Here is a 6,165-nt window from a genome sequence, read left to right as displayed (position 1 = left end):
ACATTAATAAGTTACACTGTACATTTTTCGAATCTGATTCGATGGTCATTTACTATCCTACTTACATCCACAGATATACGAATCTGTTAACCGCAGAATAACCATTTTCATTCAATTTCATGATTGGATTTTGACCTATCAAAATCCAACAAGTGGCATAATGAAGAAAACATTAGAAAAATAAAATTTGTTAGAAATAAACAATTTAACTATGAAAAGAATTTTGTTAAGAATCCACGCTAACTGTTCCTAGCTAACTGGTTACATTTTATTTATCGCAATTTAATTATCGCAATTTACATTCTCGCAATTTACATTCTCGCAATTTTATTTATTGTCATTTAATTTCTGTATTTATTTTACGCACTTTAAATATCGGGACACGTATACAAGGTTTTGACATATCATATCGACGCATATATATATATATATATATATTATTTGGAATAACCATAGACACTCTATATGCAGTAATGATCGAGTTCTCTATACAGGGTTGAGGTTGATTCTATAATAATATATATACTTTGAGTTGTGATCGAGTCTGGGACATGTACACTGGTCACGATACGTATTAATTAATTCGAATATTATATATTAAATTATATATGAATTATTGGACTGTCAACTGTGGACTATCGACTGTGGATTAATAACATTGGACAATTAAAATGAATTAAAATATTGAATATAACATATGAAAATAAACATTTCTTCAAGTTTGCCACTTGACTTCATCTTAAACTTCATTTGTATCTTGACGATTACAATATGCTTTCAAACCTTTCACGAATCTTGAAAACACCTCAATCGAGAGGATGATCCAACTACACGTATCTGTGTCAGATCTTTAACATTGTTATTATCGAAAATAACTTTGCAATCCCTTCCCAAATTAGCCAATTTTGTCACAACTCCAACAAGTCAACTTCGACTTTTCATTCGAAACAATCTTATTATCACCTTAATATATATGTGTGTTCTTTTATTGTTATCGGAGAAACCTTTTATATTCCACCATATTACCAACAGATGTACCAACAACCTCATTGCTCTTCGTCTTAAATCTCTCTGATAAATCACTATATCTATTCATTGAAACCCTGATATATAATTTGCCTTTCGTCATCGATACCGAAAAACCGTTTATATCTCACTACATTAGCAGTAAACTTACCAGCAACATCATTGATCTTTGACTTTATGAAAAGTTATTATATTCATTGAATTCCTATCATCTACTCATCTGCATCTGATAACGAGAATTGCCGTACCAAACACCGAGAATCAGCAAGCAATATTTTGAAATCTCGCAGCATGTCTACATCAACAGTTATATGTAAACATATAACATTTATCTCTTAGAATTACGATCTTCCATTCTGAAATTCTGAAGAAAAAAAAAACACCCAGTCTACAAATCAATACCACAAATTCTGAAAAAAGCTGAATACAGCAGCAAAAACTGTACACGACCTTAACCGTCGAAAGTTTGATGATAAAGGATGGAGTATTGGAAACATTCATTAGAAAATTTAGTACCGAGAAGCGGATTATGCGAAACTATGAAGGAAGCCGTGGACAAAACACAAAGAATAAGTTTGACTTCAAAGAATCCAAATGATTCAATGTCTGCTAAAGTCTTTAGGGAATATCTTGCTCTTTACTCTAAACCCTTGCGGAAAATAGTTTCTATCATCCTCTAATCTTAGATATTCCGAGATATTATCGTATCTTTCATTACAAATATCCTCGATATTTCTGAATATATTTTCATAACTAATCTTATCTGAAATCATTAATCTCTTCGTGCTATCAGTGTTACATCATATAGAAACTGTTAGTTTCTATATCCTGTAAACTTTCGAGCTTAAAATATAAATGTTATTGAAGTAATGTTGGGAACTGAAGCATGAGTTAGTATAATATAATGACACTTGATCAACGTGATTATATTACAGTAAGTCATGCTGAGTTTCTAAATGGAACATGATGATTCACAGATTATAACGTCATCATGTGTCATGTTACATAACTCTTTCATTCTGCTTAACTTCTGAACACATCAAGATAGTATATTCTTGATAGTTCTATTCTCAGTAATTCTGGTAATTTGACAAATCAAACCGTGCCATTACATTCTTTATTGATTGGAACATTAAGTTCATTCGAAGCCCCATACTTACGAATCCTGGACCGTTACTCGCTTTACTAGAGATCGAGAAGATAATATGAAGGCAAAGAGTTCCAAAATATAAGAGAAAATATAAAGCCCAATAACAACATGGAGGTTATAAACCGTGGATATTAATACGAATAGCAATATAAAGACACGGTACAATTAAGAATAGTATCACCCCAAGGTAATAGCAGAAGTAAACAGATTTTCTGGTGGAAGATTTAAAAGAAGGATGACAGAAGTGATAATTAGAAAAATATTAAGGATTAGAACGGGATTAAGCATTTTCAAAAATCTTTTGGATGTATGAACTAAGAAAGAAAGTATAGGAATGGTGAGAATAATGGAACGGAAGAGTTTAATTTATAATGAAAATATCAGACATGGTAATCGAGACAGATCATCGTATTTAATTATAGAGATCTTAACTTCCTTACTCGACAAAGAATCAAATCTTTTAGATTTTGAAGATTTCCTTTAAATCCATTGAATTTCGGAATTCAACCAAGACAACCTCAAAAGTTAAGACGAAACTTTATTTCTTCAATTCCCTCTTTTGTGAAAACTTCACTCATACGCTTCGAATAATAGGATTGTTTTATCTGTATTACTCAATAACGATAAAACTCTGTTTATCAATTAATATTCGTCATGAAAACATTGTTATTGTTAGTTATGACGACTCCACCCAAATTTCGGGACGAAATTTCTTTAACGGGTAGGTACTGTGACGACCCGAGAATTTCCGACCAAATTTAAACTTAATCTTTATTAGATCTCGACATGATAAGCAAAGTCTGTAAAACTGAGTCTCAAAAATTTTAGAATAGATTACATGAATGTATTTAACCTTCGACTGCTCTCGATGATTCACGAACAATTGTGTATAAATAAATATGTAAATAAATATGTATTATTAATATTATTACATAATATTGGTAATTATAATTATAAGAGTAATAATATTAATAATAATAATATTAATCATGATAACCACTATCATCAAACAATCATCATCAAACAATCATCATTTCTTCTGCCTCATTTTGTTTTCTTAAGTTCACCAACACAACCGAAAACCCACAAGCTTGATTTTTCTGTTTCTTGGTCGATCTAGTTTATACAACCATAACCGCCACCTTTTGGCAATACTAAAACTACTTCCAAAAACCATTGTTGTCACCCTACATCACCACAATCACCATAATCAAAACCCTTTACCCATCATGGGCACCATTGATTGTAGCCCATCGAACTACTTAATATTCATAATTCCTTTCTTTAATTAAACAACCCTAATCATCACCCACAACCAGGAAACTAGAAACCCTCGTTCATTTTTATTTCTCAAGTTAGTTTCCTTTATCATTATATATAATCATATATAATACTCCTTTCTCTTCTTATTGGACCAAAAACTATACAAACCGAACCCACTATGGAAAATTGCTACTACTTTATTTTTCTTGGTGGTTTGTAGGGCCAAATTTTAATACACTCTTTATAGAAAAAGGATTTGCGGAACTATGTGATTGATAATCAAGGTGAAACAGACATCGTGTCCCTACATTGTTGTTGTTGTTGTTCTTCATAGCCGACATAACCCATTTCCAGCTGGGATTCACAAAAGCATAGATCAAATCAAAAACCAAAACCCTTTTGTTGTTTTCTTTTTTCGTGACTCAATACCCACCCCTTTCCTGTCAATTTCAGAAACCCCACAAATCCCTTTTATTCATTAGTGGGTTTTGTAAAGATTAAATATCTTATACAGCCAATCCTAAAGACAAATGTTAGTGTATGTGGGGCACTGTAAAGATTTATGGTCAACAAAAGGAATCCTTTTAAATAAAATGGTACACGATCATCATCAACACATTCCTTGCTTATCCATTCGGGCTCAACTTAAACCAAACATGCCACTTTTCTTTTGGATTTGTTAAGTACTAACGGACTTGATTTTGTTTCTGATGGGCTGTTATTGGGCCAACACCCTCATCTGATCGTGGTTGCTGCTATACACCCTTTCTGTTGAAGCCTTATTCGCTTTTTATATTACAGCCGTAAATTTCTGTTTCTTGTAACTTTGAACGAATACATGATGATAATAAAACACAATGATGTGAAGGAGTTGAAGATCACGTGAAGTATGGTGATGATAGAAGAAAATGAAGACGATGAACGATGATAATGATATGTTGGTGAATTCGGTTTATATGTTTATGATGATAAAATGAAAGGATTAAGTAAATTCCATAATGATCGCATGATAATTTACCTACTAATGATAACGTTAAAATGAAAATGAAAATAATAGAAGACGTTAATCATGATGAAGATGATTCGTGATTTTATGAGATGATCAAGATGATGTATGTTGAAACCAAGATTTTAATATTGATTGTTATTGATGAAGAAGAAAGGGGAAACAGAAATGTCAGATTATATAGTTTTAGATAGGAATTACTTCAGCAAAACACACATGGAGTAATGGTTTAGGAGTGTTGGTTTAACCGAGAGGTCTCGGCTTCGAGTCCGGTCTGGGGCATTTATTTTTGGGAAAACTCCTTAAGGTAGTATTACTTTTCTTAATATTATTATTATTATTATTATTATTATTATTATTATTATTATTATTATTATTATTATTATTATTATTATTATTATTATTACTATTATTATTATTATTATTATTATTATTATTATTATTAAGTATTATTACTATAAATAAATATTATGATTATTATAATTATTATGATTATTAACATGTCAATAATATAAACACATTTATTTTATGAAATTAATAAAAGATGAGATGGTAAAGATTATGGAAAAAGATTACAATTATGTTAATACGTGCGATTATGATTATGATTATGAGTTAAAAGCTTAGAAGTTATAATTATAAGTTTAGGAATTTAACACGGAGATTATTATGACTATTAATGTTATTATTAGTATTATCATTAACAGTATTATTAAAAATTATCATTTTTAAAAGTATCATTTTACTATTACTATTATTATTATTAATATTACTATAATTATTATTATTATTATCACTATTATTATTATTATTATTATTATTATGATTATTAATATTTCATATATATATTTTATATAAAAACACATTACAATCATATTGATATTACATATTACTATATTTTATCAATAGAATATCATTAATTAAACTATAATAAAATTTAATATGATAAATATTAATTATATACAATATATGAATTAAATATATTAAATTTATCTATATAACATATAATACAACAAGTATATTATTAATAATAAACTTGTTTGATTACGACTATGTGTGTTAATATATATACTTGATATAGGTTCGTGAATCCGAGGCCAACCTTGCATTGTTCAGTTCCGTCGTATGCATATTTTTACTACAAAATATCGTATTGTGAGTTTATTTGCTCCCTTTTACTCTTTATATTTTTGGGACTGAGAATACATGCGCTGTTTTTACAACTGCTTTATTAAATGCTTTTGAAATATATTTTAAACTGCGAATACATGAAATGCTTTTATAAATGTTTGACGAGATAGACACAAGCAAAACATTCCTCGAATGAATTATTATGCAGACAGAAGTTCTGCGGATTATTATTGAATTATGTGGACATGATAATTGCCACCAGTGAATTATGTGGACATGATAATTGCCACCATTGAATTATGTGGACATGATAATTACCACCAGTTGATGTGAATGTTATATATCTAGAGAATGATTTTATACACAGGTTATGTGTATGTTATTTTTGTGCTCAAGATATGTGTACGGTTACTATGATTTATGAAAATAATTTCGTACACGAGAAAGATGTAATGTATTTAAAAGATATAGCATGTACATTACAGGTGGGTATAGGATTCGGGCCCATTTGTACCATGCATCATTTAAATTTTGTAGTCTATCAAAATGATGAATTTTATTGTTTTAAGATAAACCTATGAACTCACCA

The sequence above is a fragment of the Rutidosis leptorrhynchoides genome, chromosome 9 (assembly GCF_046630445.1).
Source record: "Rutidosis leptorrhynchoides isolate AG116_Rl617_1_P2 chromosome 9, CSIRO_AGI_Rlap_v1, whole genome shotgun sequence".
Classification (NCBI taxonomy): Eukaryota; Viridiplantae; Streptophyta; class Magnoliopsida; order Asterales; family Asteraceae; genus Rutidosis; species Rutidosis leptorrhynchoides.
This window is presented reverse-complemented; position numbering follows the sequence as displayed.